Genomic DNA, 13,420 nt, shown 5'->3' with positions numbered 1-13,420 from the left:
TACAAATGAATGAGAAGATTGCAACAGCGAGAAATCATTTATCAAAGCGGGCATATCTTAGGCACATCTCATTTTCCAAATCAAATTCGTACATTTAGTTTCGCTACACTTACTTGAGTAAATCGATTACAGAATGTGTCAACTGGCAGACCATTGATTTATTAACGAAGTACACCAACTAATATTGGTGTAGACTAGGGACACACTGTGTCAAAGGAAGAGGCAACAAACAATGGATCTTCCCAAAAAGGGCTTGAGAAGGTATACGTTTACCACCGTGGGAAATAAGAAGACATTTCAAGTATTACCCTTTGTCAGAGCAAAAGATCAAGGGAGGATTTGTTTTGCCTTTATAGGGTCTAAGGTTCTGAGGTACATCATTGGTATCTCCCGTGATTAAGCTGATTCTGAGGGCCTTTCACACGCTCACCAAAGGCAGGTTGGTGGTCTTTCTGTCTTCTACCGACTCCTCTCTGGCCTTGCTCCCCCAACTCTGTTTGTGCTCTGTCCCCCAAATATTCCTTCAGGTCGCACAAGATCTGCCAGCAACCGTCTTCTGGTGAAACTGCCAAAATCAAGACTCTCTGCTCACCTTCACTCTTCCATTCCTCTTTTCTCCCACATCTGGAACAAAATCCCACACTCTCTTCAATCCCTCTCCTCCCACCAGGTCTTTAAAACAGCTGTTGACCACCATCTCTTATCTTCCCCCATCCAAAACATTGATCTTTTCTATCCCCGTTAATTCACCCCAGATCGACTTTTTTGAAATACAGACTTCTTTCCTGGATGTCCTATCAGTGTCCATTTGTTTTATACCTCTCTCAACACTCCCACCCCTCCCCACACCTTCCCCTGCTCCCTCCCCCCAAGCCCTCTCCCCCCACAGATCTCCCAATGTCCCTCTTTTCTACAGTTGTTGTGCTTGTGTGCTTCCCTCTCTCCATCCATCTTGTCTCCCGCTCCTTTTATTGTATGTTTTATGTGTCCGTTTTTGGTTTTTGTGATTAATGTTAGCTCTTCCACGAGCCTCGATCTTGTATGCAAAAAAAAAAAAATTATATATATATATATATAATATGGTTCATAGTGGAGCTGCTGCTTCTGCAGACACAAATCGCACATCACGATGTAGACAAATACATGAAGCATTTACATGTATTTTTCAGACAAACAGCAACTGAGCTTGTAGTTCCCAAAACTTTTGAGTACCGTACCCACGACACCATCTTTTATGAGGACGTTGCCTTTCTCTTCACCCACAGTGGAGCAATGAAAGAGAAATTTCCTCCTCCCCATGCATGCCAACTTATGGTTGTTTGTCTGTGCTGTATTCTTTTAATTGATGAGTGCCAAGCAAGTATGCAGTGCGTACCATTTTTAAAGTCTTTGGTGTGACTCAGACATGATTTGAACCACTGACGTCCTCCCAGACTCAGAGCTGACACTCCAACAATTAATTACACCACCGAGTCTGGTTAAAGGAAAGATTATACAGGAGAGATGAGGTGAACAAACCTCAGGGTTAAGGAAAAGGGTGGAACATTTCAGGGGGCAGGACTAGCAAGGGAGGGATGACATCATTCGACCTTGGAAGTTGATACCATGTTCGAGGGAGTGGGAGTTGGTGTAACGTCAAGGATCACATCAATTTATTATATTGTGCTGTGTGTGGAGGCTCAGTTGAGAAGATGCATAAAAGTAGAACTGGAGCAATTGAGAAAATGTAGAGAATTGAGGATAATAGGAGAGAAAGGGAGTGTGAGAGAGAAACAGAGAGGCTAAGTGAGTGTGGGAGAGGTGGGGAAAGAAAGGAAAGAAGTTTGGGAGAAGATGAGAGTAAGGGGAGTGAAAAAGGTACATGTTTGGAGAGAGGAATGGGGAAAGGGGGGGGGAGGGTCAAAAATCCACCATATCTATACACCTAATCACTTACATAAGTTGTACTTTTACTTCACATGATGGCTATTGTAGCCCTTAACCAAAAAAGGTCTTCTTTTGTTCAAATGACACCGTCAAATTCTGTCTGCATGACAGTAATCAGTACGAGTACAAGAGCGAACTTCCAATAAGATTAAATTAAAATTATTCATGGAGCTGCGGTAAAAACAGCTCAGAGGTGAGAAGATATCGCAACTAGAACGGCACTCGGTAGAGAGCATACCTCCTCCAGGCTGAACAGTTTACCTTTTGCATCCCACTGATAGGCCAGATCTGGATTCGAACATGAACCAAAATCCAATAGCTTATTCTTGTTGCCCAATTAACTCATCCACCAAGTTTTGTCAAAATCCATCCACAACTTTTTAAAGTATTAGTATCATGTTATCTACCGTTTTTTCCCCCCATCAATCAATGGTGAAGAATCACTTTTAAAAATAAAAAAAATATTGTATTCGGATCTACACCAAAACTGAATCGATTCGTCCTTCTCACACACCCAACTTGTCCGCAAAGTTTCATCCGATTCCGTCCACAACTTAATGAGATTACATTGTCCCGCACGGGCGGCAGATAGCCAAACGTTGCTTTAACTCCGAGGCTTATTTTTAAACTTGGCGGGAATTTCTTTGGTGCACGTGGGAGAGTCCCGAAGCCTTATATAATTGTGAACACACGGGGTTAATCCAAACACACAGAACAAAGAAACGAAACAAGACAAGAAATGAAATGCACAAATAATGGGTTTATTATAAATAATTTCAACCCAGGTGAAATAAATGCGACGTAAAAACTATTGTACTACTTGGGATGTCTCCACTCTGACTCAGATACAGACAGGGGAATGAGATAAAAGGAAATAAATGTTTGATGATTAAGCACCCAGCTCTGGTCCCGACGAGCATGTTGGTGGGGATCAGTCGGCGAGAGGATTGCGCATCGAAGGGCCCAACAATGGCGCCGGTCAATCGCGCCAGCATGCCGAGCTGTGCAGCAGCCATACAAAACGTCTCCCCCTCAATCCTGGGCCAGCCAGCACAACATGGTCCCCAGCTCCAATCCCCCCTTCTTCAACGCGGCGAGGGCTCCACAAAGTTCCCCTCCGAAAGCACACAAACTCCAGCCGCAGCCGAGAGCCGGGGACAAAAGCATCCACTCACCACGAATCCAGAACCAAGAGAGCGAGAGAGGGGGGAAACGCACATCCCCTCTTCTTGCTGACGTCACACTCAAACCAATCCCCACGCCCCACCACTTCAGTCCATGGCCATGACCAATCATTCCCTTCGGGCTGGGGCCTCACGGCCTTTCTTGACACCCATCGAGAATGTTTGGGGGCGGGGTTCCCTTGCCGATCGGAAAATGTTCGGGTTTCTGTCGGACTTGTCGGTGTGGTTGTGGCAATGTGCCGATTGCATGGCTGGCCGAGTGAACTTTATAAGAACAAAGGGAAAAATCACAGGGGGCCAATTACACACTGGGGTTTATTAATCTTAAACCCTTGAACTAGTTAACACAAAAGCCATGCCCCTTATGGCGACATGCAAACACTTAACCTGCACGTTTACCCTGCTTATGTACATCGAAATGGGCTTTCTACACGTCACACGGTCCATGCTAAACTATACATTCCTGACTTCACTAAAGCATTTCATCTCCTACCCCCACAAACATAACAATACTATGTACAATGCTGATTGATGCTGCACTCTATGTATGGTGATCAATAAAGCCTCAATCTCCTAAACTGTGACTCAGCGTCGTCTTAGTAGTGTATAAGGATGGTTGTATAAGACTTCATCAGTATCTCTAAACTTCCGGAATTTTTAAAATCAATCTTTAACATCATTATTTTATTTAAATTGAAGTATTAACTTGAACACTGCATGGGGTTTCATGTTCTATGAACTATTTAATTAAGTTCAGTGTTTGGGGAAGGTTTGACATTGCATGGGTACATCGCCGTTTTTCTGCGTAACACTGTACGAGAGTGGAAAGGGAGTTGATGGTGTCCATTGGTGTTCATTGATCAATATGAAAATTTCCATGGGCTGGAACCTCATGCATGGCATTTTTACTTTTAAAGTCATGCTGAGAGCTTACCGACAGCTTTACGCATTAGTTAACGCTCTCCTGCCAAAAGTAATAGGACATCCTTTTTTCTTTGAAAAGAAAAACTTGCCTTGCGCAGATGTGTCCTTAAAAAAGAAAGAAATGGGCGCCATTATTGTCACAGGACAAAGCTGCGATGGCCCTATAGCCAAATATCTTCCTTAGGGCATACTCTAACTGTGTGCCAACTCTCGTGCTTGTATCATCAAAGGCACAATTCTCCCAAATATTTCACCGATCAGCCGTACTAAGTGTCTGGGTCTGTGCGATAAGTTGCAATGCCAACCAGTGTCTCGACAACCACAACAACGGCATATGAACGAAATAGTGGATGCCCCATGTGGGGAATGGAGGACAACTCCACCTATCAAAACCAGATATCAAAATACCCATGTGCAGTGTTCAAGTCTTAGTTTTTGCATACCTTCATCAGGATTAACAGTTTACGTTTTGTATCCCACTGATAGTGCGGAATTGCATCCGGACCTAAACCAAGATCTAATCGACTTCTTCTCGTCACGTACCCAACTCATCCACATCATGTTTTGTCACAATCCATCCATTATATTTTCGGATATCGTGCTAAATATCATTTTGGCACTATCTCTCAATGGGAAGAATCATGAAAAAAATTCTAGTATCCATATTCGGATCTTCACCAAATCGAATCAATTCGTCCTGGTCACATATCCAACCTGTCCACCAAGTTTAGTCCGAATCAGTCCACAACTTTTTGAGATATCCTGCTCACAGACAAACAAACAAACAAGACAAACTTGTGCGAAAATATAATATCTGTCCACCCTTTGATGGCGGGGGGAATTATGGCTGAAGCCGTGATTATGGCACAGGAAGGCTTTACAGGTTATAAAATGGCCACAGAGTCAGTCAGATTGGTTATGCATAGTCAATAAAACCACATGTCGTGATGTTTTAGTTGGATCTTGTATGTTTATTGAGCAGATTTATATTGCAGTTAACGCCACTCATGGCCTGGGCATTACTTGCACATGGAAACGCAATATAACTAGAAAGCATCTAGAAATGCAAAGTCTGTCCACGTTCGCTTTGTATTCAGACATCTACTTCTTCCGCATGCTAAACATGATGAAAACAGCAAAAAAAAATACGAAATGGGAATTGATGATTGTATGCAGCCTTTGACCTTTTGATCTAAAAAAAACAATCATCTATATTTTGATTGGTGAACCAATTCTGTGACCCAATATGCAAGTTCTTAAAATTACAGGTCAATCGGATGAAAATTGACGATTTTATGCAACCTTGACTTGGATCCTTAAAGAAAAGTGGTTTCTGGATTTTGATTGATTAACAAATTCATGACCCAAAATGAATGTTCTTAAAATTACAGGTCAATCGGATGAAAATTAACGATTTTATGCAACCTTGACTTGGATCCTTAAAGAAAAGTGGTTTCTGGATTTTGATTGATTAACAAATTCATGACCCAAAATGAAAGTTCTTAAAATTTCAGGTCTATGGGATGAAAATTGACGATTTTATGCAACCTTGACTTGGATCCTTAAAAAAAGTGGCTTCTGGATTTTGATTGGTTAACCAATTAATGACCCAAAATGAAAGTTTTTAAATTTCAGGTCTATGGGATGAAAATTGACGATTTTATGCGACTTTGACTTGGATCCTTAAAGAAAAGTGGTTTCTGGATTTTGATTAACAAATTCATGACCCAAAATGAAAGTTCTTAAAATTACAGGTCAATCGGATGAAAATTGACGATTTTATGCGACCTTGACTTGGATCCTTAAAGAAAAGTGGTTTCTGGATTTTGATTAACAAATTCATGACCCAAAATGAAAGTTCTTAAAATTACAGGTCAATCGGATGAAAATTGACGATTTTATGCGACTTTGACTTGGATCCTTAAAGAAAAGTGGTTTCTGGATTTTGATTAACAAATTCATGACCCAAAATGAAAGTTCTTAAAATTACAGGTCAATCGGATGAAAATTGACGATTTTATGCGACCTTGACTTGGATCCTTAAAGAAAAGTGGTTTCTGGATTTTGATTAACAAATTCATGACCCAAAATGAAAGTTCTTAAAATTACAGGTCAATCGGATGAAAATTGACGATTTTATGCGACCTTGACTTGGATCCTTAAAGAAAAGTGGTTTCTGGATTTTGATTGATTAACAAATTCATGACCCAAAATGAAAGTTTTTTTTTTTTTTTTTTTTTTTTTTTTGTATAAAAGATCGAGGCTCGTGAAAGAGCGAACATTTATCACACAGAAAGACAAACCGACAAACCGACACATAACCGACAAACCGACACATAGAACAAATAACATCGGGAGCGGTAGACAAGATGGGGAGAGAGGGGGAAGGACACAAACACAACACAACACAACACAACACAACACAACATTTTAGAGCAGGAACCGAGAGACATGGAGACATCGAGAGATCTGTGGGAGGGAGAGGGCTTTGGGGGGGAGGCATGGGAAAGGGGGTGGGAGAGGCATAAAACATATGGACACTGCCAGGACTACCAGGAAAGAAGTTGGAATTACAAACAAGGTGGATCTGGGGTGTAATTGAATTAGTGGGGGTAGAAAAGATCAAGGTTTTGGATGGGGGAAGATAAGAGATGGTGGTGAACAGCTGTTTTAAAGACCTGGAGGGAGGAGTGGGATTGAAGGGAGTGTGGGAGTTTGTTCCAGAGGCGGGAGAAAAGAGGAATGAAGGAGTGAAGGTGAGCAGAGAGCCGAGATTTCGGCAGTTTAACCATCAGAGGCTTGCTGGCAGATCTTGTGCGACCTGTAGGAATATTTGGGGGACAGAGCACAGACAGAGCTGGGGGAGCAAGGCCGGAGAGGAGTCGGTAGAAGACGGAAAGACCACCAACCTGCCTGCGGTGAGTGAGTGAGAGGCCCTTGGAGTTAGCTTCATCACGGGAGATTCCAATGATTCTGAATGCTTTGCTTTCAACAGCGTGAAGACGAGCTAGGTGTGAGGCAGGAGCACCAGCCCAGAGGGGAGAGCAGTATTCCATTGAGCTGCGGATGAAAGCCTTGTACGTGGTGAGGAGCTCAGGTGTGCCAAGGAAGGACTTCGCACGACGGAGGATGCCCAGTCGGCGACTGGCTTTGCAGGCCAGCTTGGAAATGTGGTTTTCCCAAGAAAGATCATGGCAGATAGTGAGACCCAAAAGCTGCAGCGACAGAACTTCTTGGAGAGGATTGTTGAGAAAGTAGATGGGAGGGTTGTCCAGTCGATCTTTTCGGAGAGACATAGTAAGAGTGTGAGATTTGTCAGGATTGAAAGACATGTTCCACTTGTTTGACCAGTCTGTGATTTTGTCCAGGTCTTCAGAGAGTGAGGAGGCTGCAGACTGCCGATCTGAGGGAAGAGGAATGGAGCGGCAGAGAGTGGAGTCATCAGCAAAGAGATAGAGAGGATTTTCCAGAGAGTCGGAGAGATCATTGATAAAGACCAGAAAAAGCACAGGGCCCAGCACACTGCCTTGGGGAACTCCAGCCTGAACAGGAAGGGGAGATGAGAGAAATCCATTCAGGGCCACACGTTGACTACGACCAGAGAGGAAGTCCGCAAGCCATGCATGGAGATTTCCATGGATACCATAGGAGTAGAGTTTGGTGAGCAGAGCTGGGTGCCAGACCGTATCGAAGGCACGTGATATGTCGAGGGAGACAGCTCTGATTTCCTGTTTGGCATTGAGGACCTCCATCCATTGTTGAGACAGGAGAAGCAGCATGTCCAGAGTAGAGTGACCTGGTCTGAATCCAAATTGATGATCAGAGATCAAGCCATTGGATTCTTAGGTTCTTAAAATTTTTTTTTAGTTCTTAAAAGATTTTAGATTTAGAACTTAAAAGTTCTTAAAATTTCAGGTCTATGGGATGAAAATTGACGATTTTATGCAACCTTGACTTGGATCCTTAAAAAAAGTGGCTTCTGGATTTTGATTAACAAATTCATGACCCAAAATGAAAGTTCTTAAAATTACAGGTCAATCGGATGAAAATTGACGATTTTATGCGACCTTGACTTGGATCCTTAAAGAAAAGTGGCTTCTGGATTTTGATTGGTTCACCAATTCATGACCCAAAATGAAAGTTCTTAAAATTACAGGTCAATCGGATGAAAATTGACGATTTTATGCGACTTTGAATTGGATCCTTAAAGAAAAGTGGTTTCTGGATTTTGATTAACAAATTCATGACCCAAAATGAAAGTTCTTAAAATTACAGGTCAATCGGATGAAAATTGACGATTTTATGCGACCTTGATTTGGATCCTTAAAGAAAAGTGGTTTCTGGATTTTGATTGATTAACAAATTCATGACCCAAAATGAAAGTTCTTAAAATTACAGGTCAATCGGATGAAAATTGACGATTTTATGCGACTTTGACTTGGATCCTTAAAGAAAAGTGGTTTCTGGATTTTGATTGGTTAACCAATTAATGACCCAAAATGAAAGTTTTTTAATTTCAGGTCTATGGGATGAAAATTGACGATTTTATGCGACTTTGACTTGGATCCTTAAAGAAAAGTGGTTTCTGGATTTTGATTGATTAACAAATTCATGACCCAAAATGAAAGTTCTTAAAATTACAGGTCAATCGGATGAAAATTGACGATTTTATGCGACTTTGACTTGGATCCTTAAAGAAAAGTGGTTTCTGGATTTTGATTAACAAATTCATGACCCAAAATGAAAGTTCTTAAAATTACAGGTCAATCGGATGAAAATTGACGATTTTATGCGACTTTGACTTGGATCCTTAAAGAAAAGTGGTTTCTGGATTTTGATTGGTTAACCAATTAATGACCCAAAATGAAAGTTTTTAAATTTCAGGTCTATGGGATGAAAATTGACGATTTTATGCGACTTTGACTTGGATCCTTAAAGAAAAGTGGTTTCTGGATTTTGATTAACAAATTCATGACCCAAAATGAAAGTTCTTAAAATTACAGGTCAATCGGATGAAAATTGACGATTTTATGCGACTTTGACTTGGATCCTTAAAGAAAAGTGGTTTCTGGATTTTGATTAACAAATTCATGACCCAAAATGAAAGTTTTTAAATTTCAGGTCTATGGGATGAAAATTGACGATTTTATGCGACTTTGACCTTTGAACCAAATTAATTTGTCTTCTCCCTATTCTCATAGTAAAAGTTAGTCTTTTGTCAGAATGATCTTTTGATCAGGCCAGTCTTTTGGGACTGTTACTGGTAACATGTAACCCAGTGCACCTGCCGCATGGTCGGGTTGTCAGCGACTAGCACTAGACAGACACCCCTCACTGGCATTGCTAGAGGGGAGGGTGACTGCGACACCCTGCCAGGACTAAAAACAACACCGGGCAAAGGTCGGATGATCTCCGGTAGGGAGCCAACGGCCCTCCAGTAAAGAGATGGTGTCTCCTAAAAACAACCATCCAGTACGGACTGGTTCGAGTCATACAAAAGACTTTAAAATGGTACGTGCTGCTTCCTTGCTTGAAAAGGATAAAGCACGAACAATCCCCATCGGTTGGCATCCATGGGGAGGAGGAAATTCCGCTTGAGGAAATGCCCCGCTGAGTACGGTGAGAAAAGCAGCGCCATTGTTATGACGTCACTGGTACCCAGTGTTTTCCGGGATGTGACGGTGGTGACGGCACTTCCCCACCGGCGAGGTTTGGAGGGGGGCGGGGGGAGGGGCAGGGGGGAGGGTCAATGCCCCCACCTTTCTTTTTTTCAGTAGTTTACAATTAAGATAAAAACATCTCGTATTTAAACATGAGTATAAAGATAAAGTGCGTGGATTTCTTCCCCCAGCCACGGCAGACATCGCGGTATTTGCATAGTGACGTCATTGGCTGCATCCTTTTTCAAATCAGATTAACAACTTTAAAATATGATTTTTCACAAATGAAGGATTAACAGTTGACTGCCTTGGACCAAGAGCTGAGTAAAACACACACACACACACACACACACACACACACACACACACACACACACACACACACACACACACACACACACACACACACGCTGTGCAGGGGACAGGCTAAAAATTAGGCTAAAACAAAAAACAACGGTGATTAAATAATGAACGTAAACTGTATTTGTAATTTCACGTTCACTGTAACGACACTAACAAGTGGCAATTTTGGAAGTCAGACCCATTATTAATATTAAGCTGCCCTGTCCCTAAGTCAGACCCATTATTAATATTAAGCTGCCCTGCCCCTAAGTCAGACCCATTATTAATATTAAGCTGCCCTGCCCCTAAGTCAGACCCATTATTAATATTAAGCTGCCCTGCCCCTAGGTCAGACCCATTATTAATATTAAGCTGCCCTGCCCCTAAGTCAGACCCATTATTAATATTAAGCTGCCCTGCCCCTAGGTCAGACCCATTATTAATATTAAGCTGCCCTGCCCCTAAGTCAGACCCATTATTAATATTAAGCTGCCCTGCCCCTAAGTCAGACCCATTATTAATATTAAGCTGCCCCGCCCCTAAGTCAGACCCATTATTAATATTAAGCTGCCCCGCCCCTAAGTCAGACCCATTATTAATATTAAGCTGCCCTGCCCCTAAGTCAGACCCATTATTAATATTAAGCTGCCATGCCCCTAAGTCAGACCCATTATTAATATTAAGCTGCCCTGCCCCTAAGTCAGACCCATTATTAATATTAAGCTGCCATGCCCCTAAGTCAGACCCATTATTAATATTAAGCTGCCATGCCCCTAAGTCAGACCCATTATTAATATTAAGCTGCCCCGCCCCTAAGTCAGACCCATTATTAATATTAAGCTGCCCTGCCCCTAAGTCAGACCCATTATTAATATTAAGCTGCCCTGCCCCTAAGTCAGACCCATTATTAATATTAAGCTGCCCTGCCCCGAAGTCAGACCCATTATTAATATTAAGCTGCCCTGCCCCTAAGTCAGACCCATTATTAATATTAAGCTGCCCTGCCCCTAAGTCAGACCCATTATTAATATTAAGCTGCCCTGCCCCTAAGTCAGACCCATTATTAATATTAAGCTGCCCTGCCCCTAAGTCAGACCCATTATTAATATTAAGCTGCCCTGCCCCTAAGTCAGACCCATTATTAATATTAAGCTGCCCTGCCCCTAAGTCAGACCCATTATTAATATTAAGCTGCCCTGCCCCTAAGTCAGACCCATTATTAATATTAAGCTGCCCGGCCCCTAAGTCAGACCCATTATTAATATTAAGCTGCCCTGCCCCTAAGTCAGACCCATTATTAATATTAAGCTGCCCGGCCCCTAAGTCAGACCCATTATTAATATTAAGCTGCCCCGCCCCTAAGTCAGACCCATTATTAATATTAAGCTGCCCTGCCCCTAAGTCAGACCCATTATTAATATTAAGCTGCCCTGCCCCTAAGTCAGACCCATTATTAATATTAAGCTGCCCTGCCCCTAAGTCAGACCCATTATTAATATTAAGCTGCCCTGCCCCTAAGTCAGACCCATTATTAATATTAAGCTGCCCTGCCCCTAAGTCAGACCCATTATTAATATTAAGCTGCCCTGCCCCTAAGTCAGACCCATTATTAATATTAAGCTGCCCTGCCCCTAAGTCAGACCAATTAATTAATACTAGGACGTGCCCGTACGTGGGTGCCCGTTCCTTGCCAAAAAAAATTAAAAAAATGTCTTCGCCCATGCATGCATGGGCGTGCCCATGGGCCCATGGGCGTGCCCGTAAGTGCGTGATGTGACCGTACAATGAATGTATCGTCCCGACGCCGCAGCTCGGATGGCGCTGCAGTTAATCGGGCCTGTATCGGCAGAGTTATTATAAACGTGTACTACAATCGATCGTACCTTACAGCGTCTGCTCGCCACGTTCAGCATCAGTACGTCGTCACTATGACTATCTGTAAGTCCGGAAGTGACGTCCTCATTTGACTGTCCGGAAGTGACGTCCTCATTTGACTGTCCGGAAGGTCGCATATCGCAGTTACGATGAATCGCAAATTAGTTTTAATTAGTTTTAAAACATAGTTTAACGCCAACATAGCGCCAACATAGTTTGCCAACGTGAAATAAATGAATACGCTCTCAAATGTGCCGTCCGAGGCAGAGTCTGTTCGCCACGTTCGGCACACGTGATAGCTCGCTGCTCTCTGATTGGTTGAATCGTTTTTTGGACATAGCTCGGTAACTACTTCTCCGATTAATATGAAACCTTGAAAAGGCACATCCTCGGGTCCCCAGCAATATACCTGGCAAGTTTCAAGTATATCGGACCCGTGGTTGTCGAGAAACAGCGGTCACAGACAAACACACATACACACATACACACACACATACACACAGAGATTACTGGAATTATAGATAGATTAAGCTGCCCTGCCCCTAAGTCAGACCCATTATTAATATTAAGCTGCCCTGCCCCTAAGTCAGACCCATTATTAATATTAAGCTGCCCTGCCCCTAAGTCAGACCCATTATTAATACTAGGGCATGCCCGTACTATATATATATCTAAAATTATATCCCCCCCCTCTATTTACATGAAATGGTTTGGTCCATTCGCAAAGCCAAAGCGAACGGCTTGCGAGTACGGTGACAATCCCCCCCCCCTCTATTTACATGAAATGGTTTGGTCCATTCGCAAAGCCAAAGCGAACGGCTTGCGAGTACGGTGACAATCCCCCCCCTCTCTTTACATGAAATGGTTTGGTCCAAAGCGAACGGCTTGCGGAGTTTGGTAAATAAATCGCCATAGCTCGGTAACTACTTCTCCGATTAATATGAAACCTTGAAAAGGCACATCCTCGGGTCCCCAGCAATATACCTGGCAAGTTTCAAGTATATCGGACCCGTGGTTGTCGAGAAAGAGCGGTCACAGACACACACACATACACACATACACACACACATACACACAGAGATTACTGGAATTATAGATAGATTAAGCTGCCCTGCCCCTAAGTCAGACCCATTATTAATATTAAGCTGCCCTGCCCCTAAGTCAGACCCATTATTAATATTAAGCTGCCCCGCCCCTAAGTCAGACCCATTATTAATATTAAGCTGCCCTGCCCCTAAGTCAGACCCATTATTAATATTAAGCTGCCCTGCCCCTAAGTCAGACCCATTATTAATATTAAGCTGCCCTGCCCCTAAGTCAGACCCATTATTAATATTAAGCTGCCCTGCCCCTAAGTCAGACCCATTATTAATATTAAGCTGCCCTGCCCCTAGGTCAGACCCATTATTAATATTAAGCTGCCCTGCCCCTAGGTCAGACCCATTATTAATATTAAGCTGCCCTGCCCCTAAGTCAGACCCATTATTAATATTTAGCTGCCCTGCCCCT

The 13,420-nt window shown here is 42.7% G+C and overlaps 1 protein-coding gene across 1 annotated transcript in view; it reads right to left on the bottom strand.

The window, feature by feature from the left end:
- Positions 1–13,420, bottom strand: part of LOC137433138 (sodium/potassium-transporting ATPase subunit beta-1-interacting protein 3-like) — a 303,574-nt gene that overhangs the window by 89,093 nt on the left and 201,061 nt on the right. The window lies entirely within an intron of this gene.

This window comes from Myxine glutinosa, chromosome 8 (assembly GCF_964187855.1).
Source record: "Myxine glutinosa chromosome 8, kmMyxGlut1.1, whole genome shotgun sequence".
Lineage (NCBI taxonomy): Eukaryota > Metazoa > Chordata > Myxini > Myxiniformes > Myxinidae > Myxine > Myxine glutinosa.
Note: the sequence above shows the minus strand (reverse complement) of the source record. Positions and strands in the feature narration are given on the sequence as shown.